The following is a 14593-nucleotide window of genomic DNA, read 5'->3' as shown; positions in this document are numbered from 1 at the left end:
GACAGTCTGAAGAACACAGGCGCATGCAAACACACACACACACACATACACACACACACATACACACATACACACACACACACACACACACACACACACACACACACACCCGCACAGGGTAGTGTTTAACAACACAGTGGGGCTTCTGTCCAGTTCTCTTTGGAAGCATTTCTCTTCTCAGCTTCATTTCCTCCCCAGATGGAGGGCTGACAGCGGGCCAAGCATTGTACCGAAGGCAATTACATCGTGCGCTCAGCAAGTTTACTGTCTAACTGGTGTCCTTCCTTTAACAAACCCCAAACCCAACCAGAGGAGCTTTCTTTAGAGCATAGGTTGCTGGAGGGGCTTTTAAATGTCTGTGTTCGAACTAGAAGGCATGCTCTGAGCCCCCTCAAGTGACCCCATATGGGTTTGTAGTTTCTCACATATGGTTCTTACACACGGTGGGCAAGAACACATGTACTTCTCTCTTTAGTATTTATGTCCTCTACTGTCCCCTAAATCCTGATGCATGGGAATGTGCCCTTCCTCTCCAGACTCTAGTAGAGCAGTAATTGGTACTCCAGGAAATGTGTATTGGGCAAACAAGTGGTCCTGGCACTTGGGACCACAGTGGCATAGTACAGATTTGCATTGGGCACCTATTCTGCATTTTTAAAACAAATGTTACAGGTGTTACCAACAATGGTTTGCTGGAGTGGAGGCTCCTGTAAAGCTAGAGGGAAGGGGAATAGTCAGAAGGGGTGGATGTGGAGCACACACTCTGACACGTTGGCAACCAAGGGATCCTTCCGGATTACTGGGCCCCTTCAGTGTTCCTCCACACATTGGGACATAGAGCAGGGAATCCAGCGATGGTGGAAACATGGCTTCCGTTACACTTCCCCACCCAGGAGACTTCCTTGATTACTCTGTCCTGTCCTGTTTCCCCAAACATGTCAGATAAGAAAGGTAAACATAAAGTTTAGGCCATCACCTCTGCTTTGGGATACCAGTGGTCATCCTGTTCGGTAGCAGTGGCCCTGTAGGAAAGCAGAAGGCCCTGGACTATAAAGGGCATCATCCACTCCTGCCACTCACTGTTGTCTATCCTTCATGCCCATGGGGTTTGGCATCACACCCCAGAAACTCACTCACAAAATGATATGCGGAGAATACATTCTAGCCATACGGTACCATATATATTGACATAAAGTAACCTTATAATTGTTATTAAAACTTGCCAGAGTGAAATATATCCTTTAAGATGAAGTTGTTTGGCACATGGGGAAAATAATCTATGCCGTCAGCCCTGCACATATCTAGCAAACATTTACTGGTCCACTGTGGGAGGGGGAGGGTGGAGACAGCAGTGGTTGGGGGTCTCTTTCCCTATACACATAGTCCACATGCCTTCCCCGCGAGGCACATGGAGAAGGTAATGAATGAAATCATTCTTGCGGTCACCTGGTTTAAATCATGACTTGCCCAGTGAAATGGGAGAGTTACCTATTTTAAGGTCTTGGAGAATTCAGGCAGAAATCAAGCTTTTCGTTTCAGATGGGCCATTAAAAGGACCTCTCCCAGCCGTGGTTTCTTTTTTCATAATATTAAAGATGGAAGGGAAATGATGGCAGAGAATCTCTTTCACCTCTGGTGTTCAGTCTCTACAGAGCCATACTGCCCAGGACTGGAATGATGGAGAAAATGGTCGGACCTACAGGGAATGAATGTTCCCAGGCCCTTGGAAGCATGCTACCTACTGAGCAGAATGGAGCCTCCCCAAAGGCCCAGCCCTTACTTTGCTGTCTTCCATTCCTATATCAGAAAAATATGCAATTTAGAAGGTCTATGTGAGTCTCCACATGAGGATGTGAGACCTGTTTTGTAGACAATTCTTTAGTTGTAAGTCACTGCTTATTCTGACTCTACTACCAGCATCGTGGAGCATAGGGGTCCCTAACTATTCCTCCCCTGAGACCCTGTTTAGTTCTAATTTGTTTTTCATTTAAAATTTTGGGGTTTTTTTTGGTTATTGTTGTGTGTATGTGATGTGGTGTGTGTGTGTGAGTGTGTGTGTGTGAGTGCAGGCACATGAGGAGAGGCCGAAGCTTCTGGAGTCTGTTCTGTTTCACTGTGGATCAACCCAGGTCACCAGGCTTGAGTGGCAAGTGCTTCTATCCATGGAGTCATCTCTATGGCCATTTTTTCTTTTTATTTGGATACAGGGTTTCATCTAGCTCAGACTAGTCTTTAAACTGCTTATGTAGCTGAGGCTGGCTTTGAATTTCTGATCCCCCTTCCTCTTCCTCCAAAGTGCTGGCATTATAAAGATATGCCACTGGGCCTGGTTTTATCATTCTGTTTTCTTGTGTTGATATTTCTGTGTACTTTTGTGACATACTCTAGTGGCAAGATTTGACTCTTTTAATCATCATTTACATCACATGCATATATTGATACCAATGAGCATATACATAGATACATATGCTTATGTATTAACACATGTAATTATGAATATATCGATATGCAATATGTTTATATATACTCATCACATGTCGCATGCCTGTCATATACTCGTCATACATGATGTATCTGTGAGCAGCTAAGAGTTTCATGATTATCTAGTCATACCGATTTAGCTCCACAGAAGTTCTTTCCAGTACCCTTGAAGATGGTTAGCTACTACAATAAGGGTATCGCCCACAGAGGTAGCTAACTTTGACTTTGACAGTGTGATAGTGTTGCAAGTCTTCCTCCTGTTGAGCCTGGCCTGGTTGTATGGGTGATTACAGCCATGGCTCTTTGTTTCTGCCTTCTGGAGCAAAGGTCATCTAAGGCTAGCAGTGTGAGCTTCATCTCCCCGCAGCCCCCACTCACCGAGCTTCTTCTCCCTGCTCCACAGATAAGGACACAATAAATGTCAAGTTGCCAGTCCTTGGGTCCATTGGTAGTGGGACATATCACAGCTTAAGGAGGACTACCTGCCCTGAGGCTTCTAGGGTACTATAGGACCCCTTGAACCACATGGAAGTAGACTACCTGCTTAAAGATGAAGGTTTCATTTCATCTTACCAACAACACGACCCATTGTATCGCTTTAGAGTCCTTTGCTTGTTAAGTGTTTTTCATTACATGATTAGTAAGAGGTCTTTCTGAATGAGCCAAACCAGCTCATGAGACTCCAGACCGCCCACACATAAAAGTGTGTCCCTAGCCAGGTTCACCCTGCCGCTCAGACACATGTAACTAAACTGACATGTCAGGAAACTCTGGGCTAAGCAGTCATGTGTTAGTATTTTCACCCCAAAGAAAACCATACCAAGAAAATAGATAGTACATAGACACCTCTGAATTCTAAAGTGATGCTCTCCACCTGAACAAACCCCAGTGATGTCAAAGAAAAATCATTAGAAAAACAAAAAGAGGGGCAGAAAAGGTGGGGGCGGGGGATTTGTGCTTTGTTGGTCAGAATGTGAACCACTACCCTTGTCTCTGATTTTTGTTAAGTTTTGCATTTTGTCTTAATAGTGAGGTCACCCTGCAGAAAAACGCATGGGAGCTGTGTTTTTGTGAAACAGAAAGGAAAAGTGAGACTGAAAGGTAGAGATGCCATGTCCCTAAGTGGGAGTCCTTTCAGGGGTGGGGTGGGGTGGGGTGGGGTGGGGTGGGGGTGGGGGCTTCTGGGAGACCAGCAGTGAGCAGAGGAAAAGGGACAGTCTTCAGTCTTGGAGACAGCTGATCACGAGCAGGTTTCCAGGGCATGATAAAAGGAGCTGTGATGATGCTCTAAGACTCTCTGTCTTCCCAGGACCAACCATATTTTACAAGTAAGGAAAGGAAGGCTCAGAAATCTCTAATGATGTGTCTACCACCCACCCCATGACTAACACGGCAGAGCCGAGACTAGAACCTTGCTCTTTGGGTCTTTGCCTGCAACGATCCTCACTGACCCCCAACTGAGCAGAGTGGATGACTTTGATGTATGGTTGAGAAGACGGTCCCTCCCATCTTTCTGCAAGAACAGGCATATGGCTTTTACTCAGCCGCAAATCAGATTTTATCATCGTCCCTACCAATGACCAGCCACAGCTCCAAGTCACCAACTGTTAAAGATGTAGTGTTTCTTGTATTTAAATTTAGCACTTATGAGATTGGGTACTTATCATCTATATTTGCTGTCAATGGAGGATGAATTTTAACAACTGTATAAGTAGAGCCAAAAAAAAAAAAAAAAAAAAAAAAAAAAAAAAAAAAAAAAACCCACAAGGAAGGAGAAGAGAAAACTAGGCTTTTTATTTTTTTCAAAGTAAAGGAGAAAAAAACCCTCAACACAAGCACAAAGGAACACCCTGGCTAAGAGTGGGAGGGGACAAGCAGTGGGAGCTAATACCTCAAGATGCATTGAAACATTTTAGGGAATTAGGGAATTCTGATCTCTTGGAAAAAAAAAAAAAGAAAATTAATATTAAAGACAAGCTGTGAGTTTCCATCTGGCCTTGCCGCTTTCGACTAACGCTTCCATGACGGAATTCATCTGTCCATCAACTGTCAAAAATTCTCCTGTCAGTAAATCCCACGATACCCCAGCAAGCCCACCCCGCTCAAAATATTCCTCACCACAAACTATTCCGAATTCTGCATCGTTTTTCTCAGATCTCTGCACCGTAAGACATAAAAGTTGTGGCTCTCCACCACCTCAGCTCTGTTTTCTCTTCCTTTCCTCTCCCCTCCTACCCACCTCTAGTATCGGGGTACAAGGGAAGTTGAGTGGGAAATTTGGGGATCCCTCGGTCTCTTAGAGTCTGCATTCCCACCAAGATCCGTCCAAGCTCTTCTGCTGGTGTCTGACAACAGACAGCCCACATCTGTTTTAAAACATGGAGTACTTATGAAGTGTGAACTCCCTACTGTTTAATGTAACTACGTGACTATTTAATGTACACAGTGGTAGAGGCACTCGGAATGCCAAACTGTTGTGACATGCCTGAAGGACATGTATAAACACAATGTACTGTGGTTTATTGTGACAAAGAACATTGATGCCACCAATAGGAAGATCTGACTGCTCGCCATTGGAGGCAAATGAGGAAGGAAAAATGTCTGAGGTGCTTTCTCTGGACCTGTCACTCCAGTCCACCCTGCAGTTCATACAGGATGCATGACTCGACCCATAACACTTCCAGAATGGGGTTTTTAAAATGTTCCATTTTAATTGCTTAAATTCCCGAGTTTTGCAGTGAGTTGCTCTTTAAATGAATCTGACCGTGTGATGCAGTGGACACGGAAGGAAGCAGAGTTAAAGCTTAGCTACTAAAGGCTTGGCCTCTTGTGGAAACTTGGTTCACGTCCGTGGGAGTGGATTCACATGGTGGAAACCTCAGATAACACTTTGGTGCTGCTTGTGGCTGACTGGGGGACATTAGTTTTCTACACGTCATTATCGACAGAGAAACATCTACAGCCTTTGCCTGTGTTAATACCTAATATAAGGGAAGGTTTTAAAGCTTTGCAAAATTTTTTTTCATACATTTCTCTCAAAGGTGAATTCTTATACCTTCTGACATCCCGTCAATCTATTGACCAGAATCTGTTATTTTTACATTTCATTGCTACAATTCTAATTAACCTTTACTAGTTAAATACTTACCCCCCCCCCAAAAAAAAATTGTAGCCCTTTCCTTTAATGCAAAAATTTCAGGAAAATCTTTTTTCTTGTTATCAGCCCTTAATTAGGCATTAAGTGGGCAGGAATGGGTGCTTTGTGGCCTCTACTGCTCTGTAAGGATTTGTGAAATGCTAGGATAAAATCTTAAGGTGCGAAACACATAGGAAGTGTGTACTGTACCAAAGCTTCTGAGATAGATCAGGCTCTCCTTATACATACATTTAACATGCTTTTTAAAATTCTAGGCCGACATTTCTCAGAAAATAAATACTTTCATGGCAAGCAATATTTCTCCAAAGAACAGCAGCAAAACACACCCCATGAGAGTCACTGGAGGCTGAGGAAGAAAAGGACCCACTTTAAAGATAAACCTGAAACTGATACTGTTGTGGATTTTGGAAGACGAACACTCAGCTTCAGTCATTATTTCTAGATATAGGAAGGCCCTGTTATTCAGATCCCTTATTCCAGGCCCTGTCTATGTGATTTGGGGGTTCCGCTAGACTTTTAGATTACTGTGTTCTGTGGTTTGAAGAATTTTCTCTAATAACTTAGCTGTCGCTAAGAGAGTGAATCTGAGCGGGTCTTTAAGGAAATAAAAAAAAAAATGGCAAATGTTCCCTTCCTGCAGGCTGTGTCCTGTCCAAGTGTTAAGGACTCTCTTATAAAGCTTATTTTAAAATGACAGTTTGAAGAGCCCAAGGCCAGAAAAACTCAGCCGCACGACCCTGAGAGGGCGGGAAACCACTTTTGCAGATCTGGGCAAATGGAAAGTTTGGGTCTGAGGTCTTGTAGAAACAGATTGGCATTAAAAAAAAAAATGTAGCGAACGAGCTGGCGTGGCCTGCGCACAACTTCATAGCATATTCTCCGGTTTTCACGAGACGCGATTCATCCCCTCAGCATTCCCATTAAGTGTAACACCTCACACTGCTCCTAACAGAAGTTTCCGGTTACAGGGTTGCAGTGGCGTCTAACGTTACCAGCCTTCCGCAGCCTCCGAACGGAGGGGACTTGAACAGGCTTTTGTTTTAATTTCCTTTCTCCCCGCTGTTTGCAACTTTGGGAGGGAACGCCAAGGTTCGCCACACAAACAGGGTTAGTGCCTCTTTAAGGAATATTTAAATTGCATTTCCTACTGTCAGTTAAGTCTCATCAATCATGTTTTTAATTAAAAAGAAGGACATCTACATCCCACTTTCCACTCAAAGTGCATAATGAAATTGTAGATTGGGGCTGGGCTGGAGAATCTCAGCTCCGCTTTGTGCATTCAGCGGGGAAGCAGGGAGGTCAGAAACACTGGCGCATACGCAAGTGGCAAACAAATAACACTCCTGATAGGGCCGGGTGACATGTGTCAACCCTTGTCATCGAGAAACAAGAAAGGCAATGTGCCCAGACAAAGGGTAGGGTGGAATCTCTACACACTGGCAGAACCTGACCCACGCGCGAGGGCTTTGTGTAGCAGACGCGGGCTCTCATTGTTCTATGACTGCCTCCCCAGTACCCCTGACAACAGCCATCGCCGCTGGCATTCCACCCTGACATCTGTTCAGCTTTATTGATGCGGCCCTGGAGGAATTCCCAGTGTAAACAGGGAATTCTCTAAGGGAGTCCCGTGTTGTAGGAGGATGAGCTGCATAACGCAGAGATTTAACCACTATTTAAAGGTGTGACACATGATTGAAAGTGACTTGATTTTTCCCCCCTTTCCAATCCCACCTCCCTCTCCACCCTTAACTGTATTTGGCACAAACTAGCTTCAGCAACACCCCCACCTCCCTCCACTCCTTGCTTTGTTTTCCTGATGTATAACTGTTAGAAGAGATGAAGGATGGGGGCTGGGGGCTGCTGAGCGCCACCATCCAAAACAGCCATTTAAAAAAAAAATCTGGGTTACAGTCAATTGCATCTAGTTGTTGCGCTGGGATCCTGCCTGCTGCCCACCCACACTCCTGGCAAGAAACAGCTTGAAAGTCACTTGGTCCTGTGGTGGAGGCCAGTGGGGTCGGCTTTGTCCTCCTGCTAAGCAGCAAGTGTGGCAGTTTACAGCCCCAGAGTGAAACCTGGCCGGACAAATTCTGGCGGCGCTTTGCTTCAGGGACTTAACTATGGAATTTTATGTTTTTTGGCAATGGAACCATAGGATATTAATAGGATTTTTTTTTTTTTTTTACATATATATAAAGCCAGACCTGATGGGACACCCAAGGCATCCGTCATTGCTCCAGCAAACGCATTTCTCCAAGGCCAGTTCTAAAATGTTGCAGCTTAGATCAACTTCTTGGCAGACGTTCAAGTACAGGGAGTGTCTCGCAAGCTCTGGCCACTAACATTCTGTTGCTTCAGTTAAATGCGCAGAGCTCCTCACATAGGGCCCTGTGCACCGTGACCGCATGGAGTGAGCGGTGAACTTGACTTGGACTGTAGGGGTGGAGTGTATTTTACCAGGCTGTGGGTCGTAGTTCCAGACCCTGCTGATAGATGGCAAAATTGAAAAGCTACAGTGATTTCCTCTTGGGCAGAATCAGAATAAATGAGGTTCTGGGTTATCAGAATCAAGGCAAAAGAAAATGGCAAAATTATCAGAGTATGAGGTCCAAAGCCATGGAAGGAAAGTCTCTCTAGGGGAGTGTTTTAAAAGAACAGAAATCTAAAACAAGGTTGGTGTGTGTGTGTATGTGTGTGTGTGTGTGGTGTGTGAGTGTGTGAGTGTGTGTGTATCTGTGTCTAAATGGGTATTGTATGAGTATTTCTGTGTGTATGATAGAGATTATATGTGTCTAAGTGTGGTGTGTGTTTGTGTTTTGTGTGTGGTGTGTGTGTGTGTGTGAGTGTGAGTGTGTGAGGGTATCTGTGTCTAAGTGGGTATTGTATGGGTATTTCTGTGTATATGGTAGAGATTATGTGTGTCTAAGTGTGGTGTGTGTGTGTATGTGTGTGTGTGTGTACAAACCCTAATTTGTAGATAGGTTTTCATCTAGTGTATTAAGATTTGCATTCAGCTATGTGGTCTTTCCCCCTACATTCTACAAGGCAGCAGGCCTTGAAGTGGAAGTCTCCAGAAGATTGTGACCCACATTACCACAGCTTAAATGTTTCACTTAAATGTTTCATTTAAGGCAACAGAAACACTGTATAGATTTTGTTTCTAAAAGTAACTTACATGTACTTTCTGGAAACAACCGCATTCTCATTTCACACAGTTTAGGAAATGTGAACAAACAGTATAAAATGAAATGAACATGGCCCCAGTAAACCACTGCTCAAAAAGAGCTGTGAGCCTTCTTAGCTACCACTCCTCCTGTCTTACCGCTCTCTTAAAAAAAAAAAAAAAAAAAAAAAAAAAAAAAAGAGGATTGGTGATTTTACATTCACTCCCTTGTAATCTGTTTACTTCTTAGCACATATCTTTCTGGTGTCATTGGATACCCTCTATGACATCACAGAGTAATTGTCTACTTTGGGACAAATACAGTTTCTACTATTTTGTTCATTGTAGGCAATCCTACAAAGAGCACCTCTTTGCAGGGAAAGCTTTTGGCATAGGAACGGCTGTTAAAAGACAAGTCCTGGACACAGAATTCTTGGGCTGGTGGCTGTGCATGCTCTCAGAGCTTCTCGTCCATACTGCCTTAGAGCCAGAGAGGTTGTCCCAACTTAGAGTCCCTCTGTAGTAGATAGGAGGACTCTGGAATAGAAGCCCAGTGGGCGCATTCAGGGATTCCCTTATAACGCAGCAGACTGTCACAGGGAAACCAGACTCCCTTCTCTATAGATACACGGCACGCTTCTAATTAATATGTCCCCTCCTGGTCCCTTCCCATCTGTATTTTTCTGCCACAGTGATGGAAAGCAGGGAGTACGAGCAGCTCCGTGCTGATAAAAGACACAATTCTAACGACATCCTACGTTTCTCCCTGTCAATTTAAAATGAAAAATAAGTTAACGTTGACATTTTCGCCAGTCACAGCTTTAGGCCTAACCGAAAACAGGATCCAGATCTAGTTCTAAATGGGACATGGTAGCCCTCCACCATGCAAGCCAGGACCTGTTGGAAGGGAGAGGATAAAATAGCTCTCAGGTTTTTAAAAACCTGTGTGTGTGGGGTGTGCATCCTCCCATCACTCATGACTGTTGATGAGTGCCCCTTTAAGCAGTCTGCCTTTCCTGAGTCAGAATCTATCTTTTGGGATTCAAAATAATTTTGCAACAGTGGATACAGGCCTTCTTTATGTGTTATTGGTCTGGGAACAGCAACAGATTAAAAAAAATATTACCGGGTCAAATAACAGCTGTTATTATTAAGTTCAGCTTTTATTATCAATTTGCCAGTAGATTCCAGCAGTAAAAAAAAAAAAAAAAAAAAAAAAAAAAAAAAGTCCGCATCTGAGCTTTCACTAATCAGTACCCTCATTCTGGTAATATTCTAACGACTGTCAATTTACTTCAGTGCTGCCATTTGCAGAATTTTCCAATTAGCAGCAAACCTGTTCCACCTTCTCTAGTAATTACGGGGGACTCAGTTCAGATCAGCTGTGGCCAGACAGCGCACGATGTAGTTGCCAGAATCACTGTGATGTTGCTTTTAACCTTTGCATGCGCTGGCACCGGTTTAACATCTCTGTTTATAGGCAGGAGGCGCCCATAGTAGTGGCATGTGTCAAAATAGCAAAATGATTTTTAATAAACACACGAGGAGGATGCAAACACAAATATGGGCATATTTTGGTTTTTGGATCCATTTGATCTGCTCCAGATTTTGTAGTGTTCTCAGGCTTGGCTACCTCCCCCGTCACACCCCACCCTACTACACCCCCCTTTAAAAAAAAAAAAAAAACAATGCAGTCTTGGAAAGGGATAGCAGGGAGTGACTGAATTGCATTTGGTTCTACCTGTTTCCTTCGACAGTGAAGCAAAAGTTTTAGCAGAATTTTAAAATTAGAGACAGAAGGGCCTTTGATGGTCATGTATGCTAACCCTCTTTTTCTCTCTATCTCTCCCTCTCTCTCCCTCTCTCTTCTTCTTCTTCTTCTTTTTTTTTTTTTTTTTTTAAATAAATGGGGAAACCAAGGTCAGGAATGGAAAAGAAACTTACCCAACAACCCAGAGCTAGCTAGAGGCAGAGCTGAGACTAGAACCCACCACCCACCTCCAATCTGTTCCACTATAGCAAGCCTGTCCCTGTTTCTCTTAGTGGCTTCTAAATATGGCAGAAGGCAGTCGGGGCAGCCGCAGTCACTCGGCATCCTGCCTTTCACAGAATTCCTTCCCAGCCAGATCAAAGCCAATCAAATACTCTGAAAGCCGTCTCAGCAGCTGACACGGCAGTAATAACAGCAGCGCAATAACTATTATTGCTACATGAAAAAAATATATTTAATAATAAGCTCATTGATTTTCAACAGCATCTCTGTGTTGCCTAATTGATGGGAAGTTGTATGTTTGTGTAGCCGATGGGGGTTATGAATTAAATATGGCCGTCTTTCCTTGAGGGATACACGCCATTCCAAGAAAGACAGGAGATCTACATTTCCCCCAAGCAAAATGGTCCCCTTGTAACAGATGCATGGAAGGCTGAAATGCAAACAAAAATAAAAGCCATCCATCACTGTTTATTAAGTGCTGCTACTTGAAGGTAAAAGGGATATTGAACTGTTTTTAAATTGGAAAGAATGTAGCGGACAAAATATTGATGGTCATATTACGTGGGTGACAAATTTTATTCTTTTGTTCACATTCATCAAAGGAGCTGTTTGGAGTGAATTATCCTCTCTCTGTCTATAAACCAATTTTTCTTCCCTCTTTATTTTTTTTAAGTGCACATGTTTATTAAGGAACATGGGGCCAGAGGAGATGGTCCTTTCCGGTTCAAGTTGTCCAAACCTTGCTATGTGAGTCGACGCTTCCATAGTCTCTCTCCACTAGGCTACAAGTTGATCTCTGAGGTGCTGATGTGAAATTTACTATGGGCTTAAAAATCGAGGCTGACTGAGTCTGTTCCCACAATTTAAAGGAGAAGGGGTGGGTCAGGTTTGATTTCATTTTTAGCTGTGGTTTTCAAGTGGAAGTTCTGAAGCATTTATTTATTTTTCCAAATTTATGGTATGCCCCTCCCCTCCGTTGGCGGACACTCAATGAAAACACCCAAGTTTCTATGGCAAAATGGGCCAAGTCGGAGAAACGAAAATTGAAAATGTCGGCTCACAATGGGGAGAATTTCAATAAAAATTTAGTTTGAAGTTTCGTTTGCTTTCAACTCTATTCAACGTTAAGTCCTTTTTGTTTTTATGAGGTCGTATTAATTTAGACTTGCTTCTTCAAAACCTTACCGGGCACTCACTGTGTCCCCCACCCCCTTCCTTTCCCCTGTTTTTGACAGTCTTGTGTAGCCCTGGCTGGCTTCAAACTTTATATGTCTCTGATATGAACCTTGAACTTCTGATCCTTCTCCCTTTATCTGGGAGTATTAGCCTGTAGCACCATGCCCAGTTTATGTGGTGCTGACGAGCAAGTCCAGGGCCTCATGCATGTTGGATAAGAACGCTACTGAACGCCTCTCTGGTGACTGTATCCCCGTTCCTCTCTATCTCCAGTTGTGCAACCATGACAGGTAGTCCGGTCTACTCAGCTGTGGAGTGAGACTGGAGGATGCAAGCCCCTGTGTTACTAGATATGCCTAGTTGTATGTTCAGATGTAGCCCTTGTCGGGGGTGGGTTGGGAGGGTGGCAGGGGATGGCGGGGGCATCGGGAGGGGGTGTTGTTGGTGTATGCCACTTCTTTACTTTTGAGTTCTGAGATCCATGGTCTTCCATCTTCAGAGGTGCAGTTAACCAAAATGGTTCTTTCAGTTCTTCACACTAATATTGTTATTCAACCAAAGCCAAGTTCATTGGGCAGCAGATGCAGTTTGTTTGTGTATAGCTCAGGCATAGAGTGCTTGCCTGGTATCACCTAGAACAGCACCAAAATAACAAAAGAAGGTTTTCTTGGAAGCAAATAATAATAATAATAATAATAATAATAATAATAATAATAATACACACACACACACATAAATGTTGTGTAGGAAGTAGCTGGAAAGCAGCTTTTTTTGGGGCAGTCACCTGAGTCATGTAGCTATTCCTTTCTCAACTAAATATACATTGTTAAAGGACGCTGGCCAGAGATAATAAGGATTTTAATGAGTCCTTGGAAGCCATTGAGATTTGGTGGCATGTACACGTTCCTAGTTTGAGATGCACTTACCCATATACTGGCTTACTTGTTTCTCATAGGCAGATGTTAGCAAGGTCTCCTGGGGTCACTGACATGACTTCCTGAAGACCACAGAGCCATGAACCATTGAACTCCAATCTGTGTCTCCCAGAATATTTTATCGTACATGACTTAAGCTAGGACCAGTCACTGACAGACCAAGCTCCAAGTTGGTAGTGTAGTCCATAATTGCACAAGGGATGGGAAGATGATCTAAATAAAGCTAGAAGGCCATGCATCCATGCCTCAGCCAACAAAGTGACTTAAAGTAATTCCAGTTCCCCCCCCCCTGTGTATTTTTCAAATAACATCAATGTAGAGAGAAGTCATCCCACAATATTCTCTCTTTACTTTGTTGTCTACTTCTCTTCTATCTCAGACACCATGATGCTTACAGGCCTGTTTAGCCCCACCTACTTTTCTGTTGCGATAGCAAAATGTCTGTGGCTGAGTACTTTATTTAAAAAGGAGGTTATTTACATTGTACACTGGGATATTGAAGAGCATGATGCTGACAGCTGCTGGACTCTGGTGAGGACGCCCTTTGGCTATGCCACACTGTAGCAGATGGTACCATAGCAGGAAATCATGTGACACAGAGAGGAAACACATAGCAAGACAGGAAGCCAGACAAGGACTGGGCAGGGCTGAAGCTTGCTCTTTTATGGTAACCCCCTCTGGGCAGAACAAACCAGGATATTGCAGGAGCAACCTCAATCCCTTCCAAAGACATGTTCCCAGTGACAGGAGGATGTCTTTCCAGGCCCCATCCATGTAAAGGTCGAGTGACCTCTTAATACTACAAGTAGCAAATCCTAGAAAGATTCTCCCAAGCCACGGTGAGACCCAGCACCTCCACCTCATCCCCCGTCCTCCTTTCCAGCTCTCCCCTTTCAGGCTCCCCATTTCTTCTCTCATCAGCTATTTTCTCCAGGATTCCATCACTTTCCCTGGGTTTGTCTGGATCTGAATACTTCACAGGAGCCTGAGGGTGGGGGCAGGGGGTGTGGCAAGAGCAAAGCTGGGAACTTTACTGAGGATCTGAATCTTTTTTCTTTCTTCTCAAATATGTGCAGATATCCCAGGGAGAAAGTCACCGTGGACCAAAGCATCAGCACTTATAGATCAGGGGGCATTTGAGTGTAAGACTGATTTCAAAAGCAGGAGAGAAAACTCTACCCAGGGCTTGAGAGATGGTTCAGTGGTTACAGCTCTTGCAGAGGATCTACATTCAGTTCTGAGCAACCATGTCAACCAGCTTACAACCACCTGGACCTCCAGCCTCAAGGGAATGCAATGCCCTCTTCTGACCTGCATCACATGCAGGTGCATCACACACCACATGCACACAAACACAAACACACACATACACTAATTAATAAACTAAATCTAAAAAAGAAAAAAAATACTCAATTGAAAGGGACAAAGTGAGTATTAGAATAGAGACAGGCTCTGCATTGAAAACACTTCAAACTCTTGATAAAAAGCCCTACCAAGTTTCTTGAAAAGCCTTGGACTCAATGTGTGTTGGAGCATAGGAACACTTCCTGATCTACCTGTTTGGCCATGCCTAGTAGTCTTCCTGGAAGAGACAGACACACTCTTCTTTTTTTCCACCCTTCATCTCCCCATGGGCCATGTCAGATAGCAGCCATCAGAACCACTGTGTTCTCCTGTTCTCTTTGCCA

The 14593-nt window shown here is 43.8% G+C and overlaps 1 protein-coding gene and 1 long non-coding RNA gene across 2 annotated transcripts in view; both read left to right on the top strand.

Moving 5' to 3' along the window:
• Ebf2 (EBF transcription factor 2) overlaps positions 1–14593 on the top strand; it is a 198827-nt gene that overhangs the window by 103583 nt on the left and 80651 nt on the right. The gene's annotated exons all lie outside the window — the stretch shown is intronic.
• LOC143441688 (uncharacterized) lies at positions 225–8197 on the top strand. The gene is made up of 2 exons (XR_013109305.1): positions 225–3582; positions 3791–8197. It is a non-coding gene; the product is annotated as an uncharacterized LOC143441688 (long non-coding RNA).

The sequence above is a fragment of the Arvicanthis niloticus genome, chromosome 3 (assembly GCF_011762505.2).
Source record: "Arvicanthis niloticus isolate mArvNil1 chromosome 3, mArvNil1.pat.X, whole genome shotgun sequence".
Lineage (NCBI taxonomy): Eukaryota > Metazoa > Chordata > Mammalia > Rodentia > Muridae > Arvicanthis > Arvicanthis niloticus.
Note: the sequence above shows the minus strand (reverse complement) of the source record. Positions and strands in the feature narration are given on the sequence as shown.